Genomic DNA, 23,628 nt, shown 5'->3' with positions numbered 1-23,628 from the left:
CGTAAGATCATCATCGTCGAGAGTCCCGAACAGACTTTTCGATACGGAACCTGTGATGTTAAGCAAACCTCGTGTGCTCCGGGTATGTGTTAACGCTTTCAAGTGTTTTGCGAGTTGTTTTAGGTTATTGATGCGATTTTGTAATCCGCCTAACTCTTCGACGTATTGTTTGCTGATTGCACGTGAGTCTATCGTTAATTTATATGATTCTATTGCGCTTATCTGTTCGTATATGTCGCTAGTGTCTAATCCTACTATTACATTGGCAGTGTCGCTGTATAAATATCCTTTTCCTATGTTTTCTACGAATATAGAGTTTCCTTCTAATGGTGTAATATTTATTTGCGCGGATACTATTCCGGCAAAGAGGAGCGTCGACCTGGAAAGTAAGGTTTTAAACGATTACCGTGTATCTTTTTGTCTTGAATCAGATAGTATGGAGTACATACTTTATCAATCGTGTACGGTCCTAACCATTCCACATCAAGTTTATGCCTTTTATGATCGTTATGTATTAAAACGGAGTCTCCTTCTTTGAAAACTGATTGAGGTTTTATAATTTTACGTTTTTGATCGCGCTGATATCGCTGTTTACTTTTGATCAATGTTTCGCGAGCGTGTCAGAGTCTAGAGTCCCATTCCTTTTTGCGGAACGTGACTTCGTCTGCGTATGTGCGTTGGGGATTCTTGGATATTGTGGAGGGAAGATTGGCTTGGTGTCCGAACGTGAGTTCGAATGGCGTGTAACCAGTAGAGTCGTGTATCATTGTGTTATATGCAAGGCATACAAAGTTAAGTTGATCGTCCCATTCTTCATCCGAATTTCGCTGTATCGATTTTAACATGTCCGTTATTACTGCGTGTGTCCGTTCTAACGATCCGTTACTTTGTGGGTGGAAGGATGTCGTTTTGATATGTTTGATTTTGAACGCGTCTTCGTACTGTTGCATTAAACTAGATATAAAATTCTGTCCGCGGTCAGTTAATATCTTTTTTGGAGCGGAAAAGATGTAAATGTAATGATTCAAGAGTGCGTTCCAAATTGTTTCCGTTTGCTGAGTTTTTAGTGGTACGAGTATTAAGTATTTTGTCAATTCGTCATGTATGGATAGAATGTACTGATTGCCTTTTTTCGTCTTTTTCAGTGGGCCTAATAAGTCCATAGCAATTTTATCGTTTGGTTCGAGGGGTGTGTCGGTGATACAAGGTTCTTCGCGCGGTCTGATACGTGTAGTTTTAGATGTTTGGCAGGTGTCGCATGATTCTATATGTTGTTGTATGCGTTTCATCAAATCTGGTACTCTGTGCCGTTCACGAATGCGGTCGTATGTCTTTTGTATACCGGGGTGTCCTACTAAATCGTGATTTTCTTTCAATAATTCGTCTATTTCTTCGTCGCTATATGTTTGAATTGGTTCCCATGCAAAATTTAATTCTTTTACGGTGTCGTTCAGGAATAGTAAAATTTGTTTGATCGCGTTCTTTTCGGTCTCTGTGAAACTGTCGTCGCCTATACCTATCTTTTCGTTTATATGAATAATTTCGTTTAATTTGGTTAACCATTCGATTCTGTCGTAATTTCCTAGCTCTGTTTTGGATAATTGATAGAAAGATTTACGGTTCGGAGTCATTTTGAGAATTTTGGGTAACGCGTAGGTAGATTTTTCCCAATCGTGATATTTTTTATCGAGTTCTATGTTCAAATTTTCGCGTCGTCTGGTCAGAACATGTATTCTAGATAGTGCGTCGGCTGCAGTATTATCTTTTCCTTTCGTGTATTCTATGTCGTATTCGTATTCTTCTAGTTTTAATCGCCATCTCATCAAGCGTGATGAGGGGTCTTTGCAATTCTGTAACCATTTTAGTGCTTGGTGATCGGTTCGGATGAGGAATTTCCGTCCTAACAGATATTGTCGGAAGCGTTTCACGGCCCATACTATTGCTAAAAGTTCTTTTTCTGTAGTGGAATAATTTCGTTCCGGTGGGTTCAGAGTTCGCGAGATATAACAACATGGATGTCCGTCCTGTGATAAGATTGCACCTATACCTTCGTTACTGGCGTCAGTCGTTAATGTGAATGGTTTCGCAAAGTCTGGGAATTTTAGTACGGGTGATGAACAGAGTTTGTCTTTTAATGTCTGGAATGCTTCCTGGGTTTTATCTGTCCAATGAAATGGTGTCTCCTTTTTTGTAAGTTCGGTCAATGGTTTCGCGATCTTAGAAAAGTTTCTGATGAACTTACGGTAATAACCTGCTAGTCCTAAGAACGATTTGATGTGTGGCGGCACGGGCCACGGAACTTTTCAACGGCTCCGGATACAAAGCGCGACGCCGCCAAAGCGCAACACCGACGTGCCCAATGAACCATCGATATCTTCACACTCTTCCCGCCGAATTCTCGGAAGAGCATACACGTGCCAGCACTGGCGGCACATCTAATGAATGCACGCTAGTGGGAATATCGATGGGCTACGAAGGGAAGAATCTGCGCGATCCGAAACAAAAGCAGAGTCAGTCTGTCTTGCGCCATTAAATGTGTAACTCCTCGGTACTATTTGATAGCAACGCGTCGAATGACATCTCGGTGTCTATCGTTATTTGTTAGTTGTTACCTGTTGTCCGTTAAGTGTTATTGTTGATCGTTAATTGTTAACTCTGATTGTTGATTAGTTCTAATAAACTATTGTTCGTAAAAACACCAAGAGTAGTTCCTTACGCACCTATCACCATACCACCTCAGATGTCTGTGGGATTACGTGGCTGTTTGAAATTGCTAACGGCTTCTAATTTTTTGGGATTTAGCTTTACACCTTCGGCGGTTACTATATGTCCAAGATATTCTAATTCTGGTTTGAGAAATTCGCATTTGTCCGGCTGTATTTTGAGTCCGAGTTCGCGTAGGCGTTGCAATACTATCGCGAGGTTGCTATTGTGCTCTTCAATCGACTGTCCGAATATTATAATGTCGTCTAAATATACGAAGCAATGTTTATTTATGAGTCCTCTTAGCGCGGTATCCATCATGCGTTGAAATGTTGCAGGTGCATTCTTTAAACCGAATGGCATCCTATTGTAATGATAGTGTCCTTGTGGTGTGGAGAATGCTGTGTACTTTTTAGAGTCTATGTCCATTGGGATTTGGTGGAATCCGGAGGATAAATCGAGGGCTGAGAAGAATTTTGCGTTGCCTAGTTGGGATAGTATGTCGTCTATGTCAGGTAATGGATATGCGTCCTGGTCAGTTAGTTCGTTTATTTTTCTGAAGTCTATTACAATTCGCCATTTCTGTTTCCCTGAGGCGTCTGCCTTTTTTGGTACTACCCAGACTGGTGAATTGTAAGGAGAATCAGATGGTTCTATAATGTTCTTTTGTAGCATTTCGTCCATTTGTCGTTTGATTTCTTCTTTATGGCATTCAGGCGGTCGGTAAGATTTTGTGTTAATGATTTTATTTTCTTTTAACGTTATTGTGTGTTTAGCAAGATTAGTGCATGGTAATAAGTCGGTCTCTAGATTGAATACGTCAAGGTAGAACAGCAATATCTTTTCGATTGGTTCACGGAGGGTTCTCTCTATATGCGAAAGTCTAACTAAATCTTTAAACGTGGAGACTTGATCATACGTATTTGAATTTTCGATAAAATTAGTCATTTTGGCTGGGCACTCACCACCATTGATAAAGCATATCGTTGTCGGTTTTCCTTCCAGGTAGACTGTTTTTGACACTGCTTGTTTTGGAGGTACGTCGTTTTCCTGTTGCAATAAAAGTATATTATTGTCAAGTTTTAATTGTTGATTCGAGAGTTCAAATTTGAATTTAGATAGGGCTGGCAAACCGAGTATGCCGTCTTCTATAATTGGAAAGTTGTCTTCTACCACAAAAAATTCTAGAGTTTTGCCAAATAGTTTTATCAAAGCGTGTTCGTTGGTTTTAAATTTAGAGTGTCCCATCGAGAATTTCCGTTCTTTTGTTATTCTTGGTCGTAATACGCATCTTCGCTTGAGTATATTAATTCCTGCTCCGCTGTCAATGAGGAATTTATGTCGCTGTCCGTCGGATCATAAAAGTACTGTGGGTAGTCTTCCTGTTGTGGCGTTAATTCGTAGGTCTGGTCTTTTGGTTCCTCTATTTCTTCCTTGTGTGTCTCGAGATTGTGGACTGCTGGTGGTCTCGGAAATTGGCTGGGTGTTCGAAAATTTTTACATTGACTGGAGACATGTCCGATTTGGTTGCATTTGAAGCATTTTAATTGTGTCCTTTGGGCAAGTGGTATTTGTTCGGTTTGTCGGAAGCTTCTGGCATTGGATTGGGTGTTGGAGTTGGTTTTTTAGTGATCGGATTAGGATTATTGGTTGTTAGTCGTTGCTGCTCAGGAAGTCGTAATCGTTCTATTGGTTTTAGTCGTCGATTTCGATCTTCCCTGAAGAATCGCTCGATGTCGGTGGCTTTCTTTTCGGCTTCAAGGATATTGTATGGTGGATTGGCGAGTAGTAATTGTCCTATTTCGCCTTTCAGGCCTCGGATAAAATCGATCACGGAGTATTTTAAAATCCTGTCGTTCATAGCTCGTCTAGTAATTTCGTCACGGTATTCGTTTGTTATACTGTATTGTAACTTATTGAGTGCTCTGCGGAACCTGATGATATAACTTTGCACACTTTCGTCGTGACGCTGTCTCGTTTCGCGTAGCTGGTCTTGATGTTCTCTAACAGAGTCTTGAGTGGCTACGTTTCGTCTTAGGGCATACAGGTACATAGGTACAGGTGTCCGTATTCGTATATCGATATATTGCAGATGGCCATTGCGGCTTTACCCGTGATTTTCCCGATTTTGATCATTTTTAATAGTAGCGTGGGTTCGCTACACATGGCTCGTAATTCGCGTACTTCGCGTATGAATTCTTCTACTCAGATATTGTCTTCGCCGTTTAATTGCGGAATACATACTATCGCGTCTTTGGTCCGTAAGCTCGGAGAGGCGAATTGCGGTGGACGGTCTTCGTAAGAGGGATGGTTGAATTCTTCTGTTCGAATTGGAACGCATGGTGGGGAAGTTCTATCTCTCGCGGCAACAGATTCGTCCATAGTAATAAGGGAGCCTAGTTCTGTAGTAGCGTCGCGTCCTATTTTTATTTTAGAGATATTTTTGCCTAATAGTTCTATTTCCGCTGCACGCTTCTTATTTTCACTGTCGGCCGTCCGTTGTGTCTCTTCTACACGTTGCGCAAGAATTTCAATTTGTTTTTGTATTACGTCGAGTATGGCACGAATCGAATTGTCCGTACCTCCGTTTGTAGAAACGGTTTCAATAGTTTCGACTTTGTCTTTTCGTGATGTGGGCATGATTCTAATTGAGCTTATTGATTCTGAACTACTGTTGCTATTTGAACTCGAAGCGCTTGAGAAACTGGGTTTTCTCACACGGTATCGTGAAAATGAATCCAGATTTTTCAGCTTACCGTAGTAGCTATGACCGTTGAGAAGTATCAGGGATGTTTCCTCTCTGGTTGGTTCTAGATTCCGAATCTTATTCGTAGGCTTGCTCTGCGCTGACCGTAGTCCTCTCGTCTAGTTTCACCGTAGTGGAACGTTGAAAGTTGCTGCAGGGCTTCGTAGTAGCAAAGATTCGCACTGGGTCCGTTGATCCTTCGATCTTCAATGATGCGCGTACGCCGAAATCGTAATTTCGTTTGCACTGAAGTGAATAGATCCTGGCACGGATCGCCAAAAATGTCGTGTAAAATTAAGGTAAAAATAAGGAACTTGTTAATTTCCGAAAAGGAGATTAAGTTCTTTTTATTTTTTACTCAATTTATACAATTTTTTCGGTTCGCGATGATACACTTTCGATACTTGGATTAGTTAAGAATTTTTTTATTAGACTGACTGGATGATTTTGAAGGGAGCATTTATATTCTTCCATTCGTTGGAGTGGGAGAAGGTTTTGTTTATACTTAGTGTAAAATTCGGAGAACGGCTGGAGTGATCGAATGCCACTCAGGCGACTGAGAACGGGTGCTGACCGGACGGTCACACGCGATAAGGCGTTCGGAATTTCGGTTTGTTATATACAGTTGCTCGAATTTCGTCTGTGACATCCTCATCGTTAATCAAGGTATCCAGGGAACCGCGGGGAATGGGCGAATCCACGGGGGCGTTTGCCGGCCGTGTCCGTTCCCTCCTGCAGACGCGGTGGCAACATTCTACGCTAGACGAAATACTTAACGCTGTCACTCTCTACATATTAATTCCACACGATCAACGTCTTAAACGATTCGACCTCGCGTATTCGTTCGTTGTTGTTTACTTGGACGACGTCCTAATTATTGCCGACTCAGTGGATCAAGCCCTAGAAAGGTTGAGCACCGTATTAGATACCCTCGTGAAAGCCGGATTCTCCTTTAACTTTTCAAAATGCTCCTTTATAAAGACATCGGTACTCTACTTGGGATATGTAATTCGTAACGGAGAAGTCCGTCCAAACCTGGGTAAAATACAAGCCTTGAGTTCTTTACCTGCACCGTCGACCGTCACACAACTTAGGCAATTCATAGGTTTGGCCTCTTACTTCCGAAACTTCATTCCCAAATTTTCACAAGTAATGAAACCCCTGTATGCACTTACCTCGAATAACAAGAATATACCTTGGACGGATAGGCACGAACAGATAAGACAAAAGGTAATTTCCGTCCTGACTGACGCGCCGGTGCTAATGATATTTGACCCCAATTACCCCATAGAACTACATACGAACGCTAGCTCGGAAGGATATGGAGCCATTTTAATGCACAGGGTCGAAGGTAAAAATCGAGTAGTGGAATATTACAGCAAAAGAACTAGCCCTGCGGAGTCTAGGTATCATTCCTACGAATTGGAAACGTTAGCAGTTGTAAACGCCGTCAAGCACTTCCGTCATTACTTACACGGACGAGAATTTCTTGTTGTCACCGATTGCAACTCCCTGAAAGCATCCAGTAATAAGGTACACTTGAACGACAGGGTTTACAGGTGGTGGGCTTACCTGCAAACTTTTACCTTTGACATTATGTATCGGGAAGGTAAACGAATGGCCCACGTAGATTTCTTTTCGCGAAATCCTGTAGACTTGGATCGCAGTACGTTCAACAAAATTGTAGAGAAAGAAATTAACCTAACCGAAATCTCCGACGATTGGCTACTAGCGGAACAACGTCGCGACCCACAAATTTCTGAGATCGTCGATAAATTACAGAACGAAGAGCTCGCGGAAGACGTCGCGAATACGTATGATTTACGGTCCAGCACCCTTCATCGTAAAATACAGAGAAAAGGTAGAACTCTCTGCCTGCCCATCGTTCCGAGAGGGTTTAGGTGGTCTGTTATTAACCATGTGCACCAGTCCATTATGCACTTAGGTTAGTGTTACGACCGTTCGCGGAGAGACGCGGTCGCGAGGAAAACGCGTCAGCGAGAGGCGTAAATTCTCGCTACGATTCGGTGAATCGACGCCGCGAAGTAGTCGTTCCCCTGTTTCGGTTAAGATAACGGAGGTGGTTGATTGAATATGACACAGTAGTAAGTTATATTTCACCGTTTATTCCACAACTTGTAACGAGGATAGTTACACTGGTGCGTGTGTACGAGATGATTGAGTGACTGATCTGCGGGTGTGTCTACCCGCTCGAAGGATGTTGACCGTTCGAAGGATGTAGAATCAGTACTGTCTTGGGAGACGATGATATGTCGGAGGAAAGCTAAGGATGGGTGTGTCTAGCGCACGGGACCATCGGATTTGTTGGTGCCGATGTTATTTAGGAGAGTGAGGGAATAGGCTTCGTTTCTAATTGGTTAAACGAAGGGTCTCAACCGCCCTCGAGAGAAAGTGGTTAGTGGGAGGACAGTTGCAGCGTACGTGCGAAAAACCAACTTTCCTTAGTTAAGCCGTGGTAGACAATAGTCTCGAGAAATTCCTCGGAAACAGATGTTTGTTTTGTTTGAAGGACCTTTCCTAGGAAATCTATGGGATTTATGACGGATGCTTAAGGCTATTGAGGGTACGCCGTACGGAAGAGCGGACATCTGGTGTCCGTCTGGCCCGCGGTGTGTGACCTGGGCCAGGCAGAGAGTCGCGCGACGTAACAGTTAGGATAAAACGCTTGAGAAACTGTACGAGTATTACTGGTTCGAAGGAATGGCGATGTATGTTCGCAAATTCGTAGAGAACTGTCATGCTTGTCGAGTTTCAAAGGCAAGTTCGGGTCGAGTACAAGCCGAATTACACCCCATACCTAAGACCAGTATACCTTGGCATCGGTTCATATGGACATAACGGGCAAACTAAGCGGTAAAAATGATTCGAAGGAATACGTCATTGTGTTGGTCGACGCCTTCACCAAGTTCGTATACTTGCATCATACCCGTAAGATAGAGTCCATTAACGCCATTAAAGCGCTTAAGTCCGCTATATTCTTGTTCGCCAGTCCCTGCCGGATAATAGCGGATCAGGGAAGATGTTTTACGGGCAAAGAATTTCGAGACTTTTGTCAAGATAAATACATTAAACTCCATTTAATTGCGACCGGAGCTAGTAGGGCCAACGGACAGGTAGAGCGTGTTATGAGTACGCTAAAAAACATGTTCACAACAATAGAAACCACCGGGCGGTCCTGGCAAGACGCGATCGGGGAAATACAACTGGCCTTAAATTGTACCACCAACCGCGTGACTAAGTCAAGCCCGTTGGAACTACTGATCGGTAGAACAGCGAGACCCTACGGCTTATCCCTACCCGATAATATCGAAGAAAGAGAATTAAATATCTCCCATGTAAGACAGCAGGCGATAAAGAATATAGAAGCAAGCGCCAAATACGATAAGGATAAGTTCGACGAAAACAAAGCTAAAATAGCTAGGTTCAACCTTGGCGATTTCGTGTTACGCAAAAACGAGGAAAGAAACCAGACGAAGTTAGATCCGAAATTCAGGGGTCCGTTCGAGATAGCAGAGATTTTGGAAGGAGATAGGTATACCTTAAAAACTCTAGACGGAAAACGATCATATAAGGACAGACATGACAGACTGAGAAAGATGCCGGAAAGCTGCGTCCCTGCTGAGTTGGACGTCTGCGGTGATGACGACGACGGTGATAATAACGATGCAAGTGCACTGACCTCAGAGGATCATTAACACCACGTTGTGGTCGTAGTATATACCCACTGTGATGTTTCACGTATCTGTAATATATCCACAGTGACGTTTTGCACATACGCAATATATCCACTGTGATGTCTCATACATCTGTAATATATCCACAGTTACGTTTTGCACATACGCAATATATCCACTGTGATGTCTCATACATCTGTAATATATCCACAGTGACGTTTTGCACATACGCAATATATCCACTGTGATGTCTCATACATCTGTCACATACCCACAGTGATACACCCAACGCAGTAACATGATCCAACAAACTGAGACTCTTCGGTGTACGAAATCGAAATGATCTGTCGTGTCATTATGGTCTGACTGGTAACTCACAGAACGCAACTAGCTCTTTAAACACAAATTATAGCGCTACTAATTCGAGCCCTCTTTCATTTCCTTGCATGTCAAACCTCCGAACAAACCTTCGTTGTTGAAATGGACCCTTGACTTTCTTGGACACTTAGTTAAATTGTAAATAATGTCAGTTGCATCGAATCTAATGTAAGAAAACACGAAATTTTAGCCACACACGAGGACGTGTGATAGTCAGGATGGCCGTGTCGGAGATGAAAGGACACCGGAACCTTCGGATAGCCCCGCAACATTGCAATCTAAAGTCTACTATACCTGTAACTAAACTATTGTAGTTATTCAATCCGATTATAATTGTTCGAGATTAGTGACGGTGAGCTTTGGCTCGAGGTGACAGTCTGTCGCCCAACGTAGCCGCGGTCAAGGGATGAACGCTTTGCCTACCAAAGGTATAGAGTAATTCTATAGCTCTCCTTAAAAGAAATATTCGTGGCGACACGCGACAGTAAACATTCCAACGGTTTCTGTCCCGTGGCTCGCCACACGCAGACCCTATTCTTCGAGTAAGATGATTGCCAGATGTCGATGCGTCTCCGCAGTACATGTTCGGCTAGCCCGAGGGCCCGTTATAAATCTTAAGGTTTAGTTAACTAAAGTCCTTCAAACAGACAAACAGTCTTTGTCCCAACTACGGGAAGATAGGGGAGACATATTTTTTAACGAGCGGCGTCTCCCACTAGCAACTTTCCCTCGAGGGCGGCTAGCATCTTTTTCTAACCACCGATATGGAGATTGACCAATTAGCAGCAACGCCAATTTCCCTTACTTTCTGAACGAAGGCTTTTCTCGACGAATCCGATGATCTCGTGTCCTTAGACACACCCCATTATAGTTTTCCTCTGTGGCATCATCGGGACGGGTAAGACATTCTCGTTCGCGATCTCATTAATGAAAGGAGTAGCTCTTTGCGACCAGTGAGTATTACGCGTCCGACTTAGATTTTGTGAGTACGTTCATCTATCATCCCGTCGACCGCGGATTCGTTATTGAGCCTAGGATCATTGTCATTAGTTTCTCGAGTACCTAACTATCGCGGTTACTTGTCCGGTTCTGTAATAATCGTATTTGCACTAGTCAATGTCTTCTCTATTGCAGAACGACAACGTGTAACCCAAACGAAGATTCGTTTCACGCCCCTAACCCTAATTCTAATGTAAACCCGACATATATATGTCGGAGATGAAAGGAAAACCGGAGCCTTCCCTTTGAAATTTTGAGGAAGCCTTCTAATGCTTTAGCCTAGATTTTATCATAGCTGTAATTAAGCAATTGTCATTTGTAATTGTTTGATATTTGTGAAAGCGAAAGTGGGTTCGAGGTGACAACTGGTCGCCGAACGTAGCCACGGTCACGGGATAAACGTTTTGCCTGACGAAGGTGTGGATCGGTTGTATTGTTCTCCCTAGAAATCACATAGAATTGTACTTTAGAGATGCTGATATAATGGGACACACGTTGTATTAGGAATCAATCTCCAGACAGAAACTGCCTAGTAACGGCGTTTGGATCTTTCTCGATGTTTCCAAAGAGTATACAACAAACTTTTGACAGAAATTGCCTAGCAACAACGATTGGAACCTTCTCGATGTCTCCAGCGAGCATATAACAAACAAATGCAGTCGTATAGCGAAAAAGATTTTCATCAGATATTCATTCGTGTGATCGCCTTGGAAAGTGATACATCGACCAATTTACCGAGTGTCTCAGCAATCGTATTTTTGTGTTTAAAATTATTCTACGCATAGTAAAGAGTTATACTGTTGACCGTGGATTCTTTTGAACCCCGGAAACATTGTTAATAGCGTTAATTAAATTCATTATTCGTTAAACCTATCAATCGTTAATCTCATTATTCGTTAAATTTATTATTCGTAAGACATATTATTCGTACCTCTTATTGTTCGTTAAACTTATTATTCTTTAATCTAATTATTAGTTAAACTTATCGTCTGATAATCTTATCATTCATTAAACTCAATATTCATAATATTTTGTAAAATCTTGTATATTCGCGTAAATATAATCTCTGTCTTGTAAAACGATGGCTAACTCAAACGAAGAATCGTTACGCGCCTTAAATCTTAATGTTAACCCGACATCAGAAGTGGGATCAAGCCCATGTGTCACCTTGGAACAACTCATGAAAATCGTGGACCGGATAACTCAGCCTAAGGAGCAAAGACCGAGACTACTCGATACAAGACAGAACAATTCCTTTCGCGTTGTGGTGGCAAAGGGATAGCCGCCTCGGCGTTAATAAGGCTATCCAGAGAACGACCGTCGGAGACCGAATCCCCAGGAGCTGACGCTGACATCTTCGCCAGGAAATTCACCGACGGAACTCGAAGCCAAACGGTGCAAGCTATCGGGCTACCAGGATGCATAGCGAACAGCGGAACGATACACGACACCAGGAAAGAAACCGCCCAGCCACATCGTCCAAGGTGGTTTGCTTCAAGTGTCGCGCGGAGGGCCATATCGCACCTGATTGTCCGCAACTGCAGAACAGAAAACCCGGCTTCAAGAACGAACGTCGAGACGACTCCAGCGTGGTAGAGCCTCCAGCTGGTAAATTAAGTCATCTGGGTGAGTCGTTCCCATTTTATTTCGATTCCGGAGCCGAATGCTCATTAATCAAAGAATCCGTAGCCTCGAAATTTTCTGGCAAACGAACGACTGATGTAGTAGTAATGCGAGGCATAGGGAATACTTGCGTTAACAGTACATCTCAGATCTTATCCACTGTATGTATTAACGGTTTTACATTGGAGATAACTTTTCATGCCCTTGCTGATAATTACTTAAAATACGATATCATGATTGGTCGTGAAATTTTGAGCCAAGGTTTCGACGTGAATGTTACACGAAACAGTGTCGATATTTGTAAGACAAAAATGGTTAACGCTTGTAGCAGAGTTGCGGAAGATGCGGTCAACATTAACGAGGTCGACACTGATGTAGTTGGTAACGATAAAGATCGATTGATTTCTGTTCTCGAAAAATTCAAAGAGTCATTTATTACGGGTTTCCCGCGAAATCGTGTAAATACGGGCCAATTAGAAATTCGTTTAATTGATCCCAACGTCACCGTGCAACGAAGCCCTTATAGACTCAGCGAGGAGGAGCGGAGAATAGTTCGAGAGAGGATAGGCGAACTGATCCGAGCAAAAATCATAAGACCGAGTAATTCACCATTCGCAAGCCCTATATTACTTGTTAAAAAAAGAACGGTTCAGATAGATTATCTGTAGACTTCCGAGCATTAAATAAAAACACCGTCGCGGATCGGTACCCCCTTCCTCTCATAGCTGACCAGATCGCGAGACTGAAAAGTGCGAAATACTTTATAAGCCTGGATATGGCCAGCGGGTTCCACCAAATCCCTATCCACCCGAATTCGACTGAATATATCGCGTTCGTTACTCCCGATGGTCAATACGAATAGATGACGATGCCGTTCGGATTGAAGAATGCACCGTCTGTTTTTCAGAGGGCCATTTTCAATGCCTTAGGTGATCTTGCTTATTCATATGTTGTCGTTTATTTGGATGATGTCTTAATTATTGCCGATACGATAGATCAGGCGTTAGAAAGATTAAACACCGTCCTAGATACGCCTCTCCTCGTAAACGCCGTCCTCGTAAACGCCGGATTCTCTTTTAACTTTTCTAAATGCTCCTTCTTGAAGACGTCAGTACTTTATCTGGGTTATGTGATTCATAACGGAGAAGTCCGTCCAAACCCAGGTAAAGTACAAGCCTTGAGCTCCTTACCCGCACCGACGACCGTCACACAGCTCCGGCAATTCATTGGTCTAGCTTCTTACTTTCGAAAATTTGTTCCTAAATTCTCACAGGTAATGAAATCTTTGTATGCACTCACTTCCGGTAGCAAGAACATAAATTGGACGGATAAACACGAAAAAAAATCAATCAAAAAGTAATTTCTATTCTGATCAATGAGCCGGTGCTAATGATATTTGACCCCAATTATCCAATAGAACTACATACGGATGCTAGTTCAGAAGGATTTGGGGCTATCTTAATGCATAAGGTCGAAGGTAAAAATAGAGTGGTTGAGTATTACAGCAAGCGGACTAGCCCTGCGGAATCTAGATACCATTCCTATGAGTTAGAAACGCTGGCAGTGGTAAACGCCATCAAGCATCTCCGTCACTATCTGCACGGTCGGGAATTTTTTGTTGTCACTGATTGTAATTCTCTGAAGGCATCCAGTAACAAGGTACATTTAAATGACAGGGTTTACAGATGGTGGGCTTACCTACAAACTTTTACCTTTGACATTATGTATCGGGAAGGCAAACGAATGGCCCATGTAGATTTCTTTTCGAGAAACCCCGTAGATCTGGATCATCGTACGATCAACAAAATTGTAGAGAAAGAAATCAATCTATCTGAAATCTCCGACGATTGGTTGTTAGCAGAACAACGTCGCGACCCACAAATCTCTGAGATCGTCCGTAAGTTGCAAAATGAAGAGCTCGCGGAAGATATTGCGAATACGTATGAATTACGGTCCGGTACACTCCATCGTAAAATACAGAGAAAAGGCAGAACTCTTTGCTTGCCCATTGTCCCAAGGGGTTTCAGGTGGTCCGTCATTAACCATTATGCACTTAGGTTGGGATAAAACGCTTGAGAAACTATACGAGTATTACTAGTTCGAAGGAATGGCGAAATATGTTCGCAAATTCGTTGAGAACTGTCATGCTTGTCGAGTTTCGAAGGCTAGTTCAGGTAAAGTACAAGCTGAACTACATCCCATACCTAAGACTAGCATACCCTGGCATACGGTACACATGGATATAACGGGCAAATTAAGCGGTAAGAGTGACTCGAAGGAGTATATCATTGTTTTGGTCGACGCTTTTACAAAATTTGTATACCTGTATCATACTCGTAAATTAGATTCCTTTAACACCATTACAGCACTTAAGTCCGCTATATTTTTATTCGGTAATCCCTGCCGGGTAATGGCGGACCAAGGAAGATGTTTTACGGATAAAGATTTCCCAAATTTCTGCCAGAATAGACACATTAGACTTCACTTAATAGCAACCGGTGTGAGTAGGGCCAATGGACAGGTAGAGCGTATTATGAGTACGCTGAAGAATATGTTAACGACGGTGGAAACGACCGGGCGATCTTGGCAAGACGAGATTGGCGAGATACAACTAGCTTTGAATTGCACCACCAATCGTGTAACCAAATCAAGTCCTCTGGAATTATTAATTGGGAAGGCACCAAGGCCCTACGGCTTATCGTTGCCTGATAATATTGAGGAAAAAGAAGTAGACATCTCCAATGTAAGGCAACAGGCGATACAGAACATAGAGACTTGCGCCAGTTATGATAAAGACAGGTTTGACAAAACGAAAGCGAAGATAGTTAGGTTCAATCTCGGTGACTTTGTGTTACGTAAGAACGAGGAAAGAAACCAAACGAAGCTAGATCCGAAATTCAAGGGTCCATTCATGATAACGGAAGTTTTAGAGGGGGATAGATATACTTTAAAAACTCTAGATGGCAAACGGTCATATAAGGATAGACACGACAAGTTGAGAAAGATGCCAGATGGTTGCATTCCTGCTGAGTTGGACGTCTGCGGTGATGACAGCGACAGTGATAATAACGATGCGAGCACATTGATCTCTGGGAATCATTAACACCGCATTGTGGTCATAGTAATATACCCAGTGTAGTGTATGCGCCTTTTATAATACTCCCAGTGTAGTGCATGCGCCTTGTATAATACTCCCAGTGTAGTGCATGCGCCTTTTATAATACTCCCAGTGTAGTGCATGCGCCTTTTATAATACTCCCAGTGTAGTGCTTGCACCTTCTATAATATCCTCACTGGTGCCCTGCGCCTTCTATAATATGCTCACTGGTGCCCTGCGCCTTCTATAATATGCTCACTGGTGCCCTGTGCCTTTTGTAATACGCCCAGTGTGGTGTCTTGTGCCTTTCGTAATGCACCCAACGTGATGATATGATCCAACAAACTAAGATCTTTGTGCGGAATCGAAAATGATCTGTCGTGTCATTGCGGTCTGACTGGTGACTTACGGAGTGCAACTGGCACTTTGAATACAAACTATAACACTAATTTGAGTTCTCTTTCATTTCCTTGCTTGCCAAATCTTCGAACAGAGCTTTGTTGTTGAACTGGACCCTTGACTTATTTGGAACATCTAATGGAATGGTAAATAATATCAGTTACAGCGAGTCTAATGTTAAAAAAACTCTGTATTTTAACTGCACACGAGGACGTGTGATAGAATGGCCGTGTCGGAGATGAAAGGAAAACCGGAGCCTTCCCTTTGCAATTTTGAGGAAGCCTTCTAATGCTTTAGCCTAGATTTTATCATAACTGTAATTAAGCAATTGTCATTTGTAATTGTTTGACATTTGTGAAAGCGAAAGTGGGTTCGATGTGACAACTGGTCGCCGAACGTAGCGACGGTCACGGGATAAACGTTTTGCCTGACGAAGGTGTGGATCGGTTGTATTGTTCTCCCTAGAAATCACATAGAATTGTACTTTAGAGATGCTGATATAATGGGACACACGTTGTATTAGGAATCAATCTCCAGACAGAAACTGCCTAGTAACGGCGTTTGGATCTTTCTCGATGTTTCCAAAGAGTATACAACAAACTTTTGACAGAAATTGCCTAGCAATAACGATTGGAACCTTCTCGATGTCTCCAGCGAGCATATAACAAACAAATGCAGTCGTATAGCGAAAAAAAGATTTTCATCAGATATGCATTCGTGTGATCGCCTTGGAAAGTGATACATGGAGCAAATTACCGAGTGTCTCAGCAATCGTATTTTTGTGTTTTAAAATTATTCTACGCATAGTAAAGAGTTATCCCGTTGACCGTGGATTCGTTTGAACCCCGGAACATTGTTAACAGCGTAAATTAAATTCATTATTCGTAAAACCTATCAATCGTTAATCTAATTATTCGTTAAATTCATTATTCGTAAGATATATTATTCGTCCCTCTTATTGTTCGTTAAACTTATTATTCTTTAATCTAATTATTAATTAAACTTATCGTTTGTTAATCTTATCATTAGTTAAACTCATTATTCATAACATTTTGTAAAATCTTGTTTATTCGCGTAAATATATTCTCTGCTTTGTAAAACAATGGCTAATTCGAACGAAGAATCATTACGCGCCTTAAATCCTAATGATAACCCGACATATATATGTCGGAGATGAAAGAACACCGGAGTCTTTGGAATTTTGATTAATCCCGCAACATTGTAACCTAGAGTCTACTATAGCTGTAACTAAACAATTGTAGTTATTCAATCCGATCGTAATTGTTCGAGAGTTGTGATAATGAGCTTGGGCTCGAGGCGACAGCCAGACGCCGAACGTAGCCGCGGTCACGGGATGAACGCTTTGTCTAACAAAGGCATGGAATAATTCTATAGCTCTCCTTGAAAAGGAAATAGTTGTAACACTCGACAGTAAACATTCCAACGGTTTCTGTCCCGTGGCTCGCCACACGCAGACCCTATTCTTCGAGTAAGATGATTGCCAGATGTCGATGCGTCTCCGCAGTACATGTTCGGCTAGCCCGAGGGCCCGTTATAAATCTTAAGGTTTAGTTAACTAAAGTCCTTCAAACAGACAAACAGTCTTTGTCCCAACTACGGGAAGATAGGGGAGACATATTTTTCAACGAGCGGCGTCTCCCACTAGCAACTTTCCCTCGAGGGCGGCTAGCATCTTTTTCTAACCACTGATATGGAGATTGACCAATTAGCAGCAACGCCAATTTCCCCTACTTTCTGAACGAAGGCTTTTCTCGACGAATCCGATGATCTCGTGTCCTTAGACACACCCCGTTATAGTTTTCCTCTGTGGCATCATCAGGACGGGTAAGACATTCTCGCGATCTCATTGATGAAAGGAGTAGCTCTTTGCGACCAGTGAGTATTACGCGTCCGACTTAGATTTTGTGAGTACGTTCATCTATCATCCCGTCGACCGCGGATTCGTTATTGAGCCTAGGATCATTGTCATTAGTTTCTCGAGTACCTAACTACCGCGGTTACTTGCCCGGTTCTATAATAATCGTATTTGCACTAGTCAATTTCTTCTCTATTGCATAACGACAACGTGTATCCCAAACGAAGATTCGTTCCACGCCCCTAACCCTAATTCTAATGTAAACCCGACATCAGAAGTGGGATCAGTGCCGGTTATAACAGTGCAAGACCTTACGATCATCGTGCGCGAGTTAATTCCGTCGCTAGTGCAAAAATCGAGTGTGGAACCTAACAATTTTTCGACTTCGCTGCATGGTGCGCAGCTACCAATCTGATTATGGAGGAAAATCCTTTACAAAGCAGTGCCCTGAATATAATTTCAATACCGAGTGTCGAATCGACTTCTACGTAGTGGAGGCGCCAACTGGTAGATCAAGCCATCCGGGTGAGTCGTTTCCATTTTACCCCGATCTCGGAGCCGAGTGTTCGCTAATTAAAGAATCCGTAGTCTTGAGAATTTCTGGCAAAAGAACGATTGATATAGTAGTAATGCAAGGAATAAGAAATATTGGTACTAAACGTATCGCTCAAATCTTATCCGTTGCAGGTGTCGGCGGGTAGAGATAAACTTTTCACGTTCTCGCTGATAGTTATTTAACAATACGATATCGCGATTGCTCGTTCAATTTTAAGCCAAGATTTTGACGTAATATTACACAAAATAGCCTCGCTATGTGCAAAACAAAATAATTAATGACTGTAATAAAACCGCCGAAAACGAGATCGATGTTAATGAAGTTGACAATGAGGTACGTGGTAGTGATAAAGGTAGATTAATCTTTCTTTTCGAAAATTCAGAGATTCATCCGTTACGGGTTCCCTACGTACTCGTACAAAAAAAATACAGGCCAGTTAGAAGTACAATTAATTGATCCTAACATCGCCGTACAAGGAGTCCTAATAAACTTCGCGAGCGCGGAATAGCACGTGAGAGAACAAGCGATTTAATTACAGCCAAAAATCATAAAGCCTAGTAATTCACCGTTCGCGAGCCCTGCGTTACTCGTGAAGACGAACAATGGTTCAGATAGATGATAGGTAGATTTTCGAGAACTAAATAAATACACGGTCGCGGATCGGTATCCTTTACCCCTCATTGCGGATCAAGTCGCGAGATTGCAAAAGCGAGATATTTTATTATTCTGGACATGGCCGGTGGGTTTCTCCAAACCCCTATTCATCCTAATTCTAGGAAGTATACAGCCTTGATTACCCTCGATGAACAATTTGGATGATAAGTTGTTGTTTTCTTCGAATTCTTTTGTGCCTTTGTTCGATCCATTCGATGTCCTTTATTTGCATAACATAAGTGCGTGCGCGTTTAATGTTTCTTCCGGAAGTCATTTTCGGGACGGCGATACTATGCTGATTCCGTCGAAAATGGGGATTCTTATATTTTCGGACAACCCTAATAATTTTTGCAACTCATACTTGTCTAAATATTCTAATATTTATGTTCTTCCTTGCTACAATTTTGTAAACCATCAAAGCGTCTACTACGGAAATCCTCAGGAGTAGTCGCATGCCAAGTCTCCTGTAGCATTTGACCCTTTTTAATTGTGGTGACATAAGAAATCATTTGGTCGAAGTGATCTGTACTACACTTTCCTTCGTTGTATTCAGCAGCGGCTGCTGATTTCGATGTTGCGAACAAACGAAACGAGAGATCATTCTTGAGATTCCTTTGAAAACACGTATAACAGCCAACGTGCCATTCGTACGTTGTCGCCTATTTGGATGATGTCCTAATTATTGCCGACTCGATAGATCAAGCTCTAAAAGGATTGCACACCGTACTAGATACCCTTGTAGAAGCCGGATTCTCCTTTAACTTTTCAAAATGTTCTTTTCTAAAGTCATCGGTACTCTATTTGGAATATGCAATTTACGACGGAGAAGTTTGTCCCAACCTGGGTATAATGCACGCCTTGAGTTCTTTACCTGCGTCAACGACCGTCACACAGCTTAGGCAGTTCATAGGTTTTCCTTTTATTTCCGAAAATTCGTCCCTAAATTTTCACGGATAATGAAACCCTTGTATGCGCTTACTTCCGATAATAAAAACATGACTTGGACGGATAGGCATGGAAAAATAATCAAAAGGTAATTTCCGCCCTGACCGACGCGCCGGTGTTAATGGTATTTGACCCGAACTATCCGATAGAACTTCGTATCGACGTTAGTTCGGATGGATATGAGGTTATTGTAATGCACAAGATTGAAGGTAAAAATAGCGTAATAGAATAAGAAGTATAAGAAGTAGCCCTGCGGAATCTAGGTATCATTCTTACGAACTAGAAACGTTAGCAATTGTGAACGCCGTCAAGCATTTCCGTCATTATCTCCACGGACGAGAATTTCTTGTCGTCTCCGATTGTAATCCTTCGAAGGCATCCAGTAGTAAGGTAAATTTAAATGACAGGGTTTACAGGTGGCGGGCTTACTTACAAACTTTTACTTTTGGCATTCTGTACCGGGAGGGTAAACGAATGGCCCACGTAAATTTTGTCTCGCGGAATCCCGTAGACTTGGATCACCTTACGATCAACGAAGTCATAGAGAAGGAAATCCATCTGACCGAAATCTCCGAAGACTAACTATTAGTGGAATAACGTCGCGATTCCCAAATTTCTGGGATCGTCAATAAATTGCAGAACGAGGAGCTCACGGGAGATATCGCGAATACGTATGAATTACGGTCCGGTACCCTTCATCGTAAAATACAGAGAAAAGGCAGAACTCTCTGCTTGTCCATTGTCCCCAGAGGTTTTAGATGGTCTATTATTAACCATGTGCAACAGTCAATTATGCACTTAGGTTGGGATAAAACGCTTGAGAAACTGTGCGAGTGTTACTGGTTCGAAGGAATGGCGGAGTATGTTCTGACAAGGTAAACACTAAAACTCCACTTAATCTCAACCGGTGCGAGTAGGGCTAACGGTCAGGTAGAGCGTATTATGGGTACGTTGAAAATTATGTTCACAATCATAGAAACGACCGGGCGATCGTGGCTAGACGCGATTGGCAAAATACAGCTGGCTTCGAATTGCACCACCAACCGCGTGACTAATTCGAGCCCGTTGGAACTATTAATTGGTGGAACAGCAAAGACCTTACGACTCGTTGATACCCGATAATATCGAAGAAAGAGAAGTAGATATCTCTGATGTAAGACAGCGGGCAATAGAGGATATAGAAATTAGTGCTAGGTACGATAAAGGTGGAGTTGACAAAACTAAAGCTAAGGTAGTTAGGTTTAACCTTGGTGATTTTGTATTATGCAAAAACGAGGAAAGAAACCAGATGAAGTTAGATCCGAAATTCAGGGGTCCATTCGAGATAGTAAAGGTTTTGAAAGGAGATAGATATACTTTAAAAACCTTAGACGGCAAACAATCATATAAGGACAGACATGACAGACTGAGACTAATGCTAGAAAGTTGCGCTCCTGCTAAGATGGACGTCTGCGGTGATGACAACGATGGTGATAATAACGATGCAAGTGCACTGACCTCAGAGGATCATTAACACCACGTTGTGGTCGTAGTATATACCCACTGTGATGTTTCATACGTCTGTAATATACCCACAGTGACGTTTTGCGTATCTGCAATATATCCACTGTGATGTCTCATACATCTGTAATATACCCACAGTGACGTTTAGCAACTTTCCCTCGAGGGCGGCTAGCATCTTTTTCTAACCACCGATATGGTGATTGACCAATTAGCAGCAACGCCAATTTCCCTTACTTTCTGGACGAAGGCTTTTCTCGACGAATCCGATGATCTCGTGTCCTTAGACACACCCCAATATAGTTTTCCTCTGTGGCATCATCGGGACGGGAAAGTCATTCCCGCTCGCGATCTCATCGATGAAAAAGAGTAACCCCTTACGACCAGTGAATATTACGCATCCGACTTAGATTTTGTGAGTACGTTCATCTATCATCCTGTCGACCGCGGATTCGTTATTGAGCCTAGGATCATTGTCATTAGTTTCTCGAGTACCTAACTACCGCGGTTACTTGTCCGGTTCTATAATAATCGTATTTGCACTAGTCAATTTCTTCTCTATTGCATAACGACAACGTGTATCCCAAACGAAGATTCGTTCCACGCCCCTAACCCTAATTCTAACGTAAACCCGACATATATATGTAGGTATAGTAAATACTCGAACTTCTAATCGGATAAGTTTTACAAATGTTTAGCAGGGTAAGATTTATTTGTGTCGATAGGATTAATGGCAAAAGCTAATTTTTACTCGTTCGGGCGATTAACATAATACGGTTTATGACAAACGCTATCGTATGATGTAGGCGATGGCGATCGAGATTAGAAGGAATGCGTCTCGCAATGTTCGGAAATAAGTGAACTCGAGGGCGAAAAACTCGGTACAGAATCTTCGTGATTTAATTCTATCTCTTCTCTGCGCCTCTTTTCTTCCCTTTTAACTTCTGCAGCAATTAATCGTTTGTACCAACGTTCGGCTCGCTTCTTGCTGAGGTGACTTTTATCTTTTCGATTCTTTCTTGTTTTTGTCATCTGATATGATCATGGTGAAATGAGTATCACTCTCTGTGTGCGACTTGTGCGATTTCGCAAGCCTTGCCCAAAGACTGGCGATATTTGCCAACGATGGGAGGAGGAATGCGAAAATCGATAAGTGTTTTCGATAATTGAAAACACCGTTAACACAGGTTTAACACAGCGAATAATCAGTTAGATTTAACAATTTAGAAAATATAAGTCGTTCTTGGCAACTAGTGGAGTCGTAAGCGAAAAATGATTATTTTAATTGGCAACTGGGTTCACTGTGGACAATCAGCGTGGCTTCGTAGGCCTCGCCCAAGGATGAGCAATCTGCTAACGATGGGAAGAGGAAAACGAAAAACCATAGAAGTTCTCTGCGTTGAAAACACCGTAATCGCTGGTTGATACAGCGAACCATTGTAAACGAAATAGATCGAAATTTGATAAAGTTGTTTTATTACAGACAATTTATTAAATCTTGGCCAGGAACGTTTATTTCAATTTTATATCGTGAATTCAAGACGTTCGGATGAAATCTACGTAAATTGTGTGCTTCATAGTTTTATCTGTCAACTATAGCTGCCGACGGCTGCTTTTGTTCGGAGACAATTCTGTTCGACTGCAAGTTAAAAGAGAAGAGGATATACAATTTCAAATTTCCTACCTTGATTAGATGTAAAGTCGATCGGCGGTATGTATGGCTTGGTGATGTGTCGAATTTTGACAATTAACTTTGATTCCGTAGATGAAGTAACAATACGAATGCTTAATTCGAATGATGATTTTTTGAAACCCCTTTTAATATTCGATTTCGACGGACAGAGTGACGATGTGAACGATTTGAATTTTGGATGAAGACTCTTGAAACTATTTAACTTTTCTAATATTCGATTTCGACGGACAGAGTGACGATGTGAATGGTCTGAATTTTGAATAAGGACTCTTCTACTCTATGTTATTCCCGCTTACTTATAATATACTAATTGTCACGTGATGGATCATCTCTATGCGAATCACAGCATTGCTACGTGACAAATTAGGAATTTTGTAACTGTCTACTTTCGAGGATTGTGCTGAAGTTTCGTCTTCTTGATTATCTTATTTACGCTATTCCTAATTTCTCATATCCTTGAGACACGTAGATGCTGCTGAAGTTTCGTCTTCTTAATTTCTCATATTTCGTTGGGTATTAGGGACATGAAAGGTGCGTGATAAAATGTAGATATCGTAGTAACTCGTATTTTGCTAACGTTGCGTCTGCGATGTTTCCCAGAACTTCCTTACTAATGCCAGTGGAACGTGGCAGGCGCGTGCCAACTTGTCCTTGCTGAAGTTGCATCTGCGATGTATCTGGTAACTTCCTTGCTGATGCCAGTGAATCGTTCAAGGCGCGTGGCAACTTAGTATTTGCCGAGTCTTCCTATGCGTTATTTCCTG

Source organism: Bombus bifarius, unplaced genomic scaffold (assembly GCF_011952205.1).
Source record: "Bombus bifarius isolate JDL3187 unplaced genomic scaffold, Bbif_JDL3187 scf7180000008204, whole genome shotgun sequence".
Classification (NCBI taxonomy): domain Eukaryota; kingdom Metazoa; phylum Arthropoda; class Insecta; order Hymenoptera; family Apidae; genus Bombus; species Bombus bifarius.
This window is presented reverse-complemented; position numbering follows the sequence as displayed.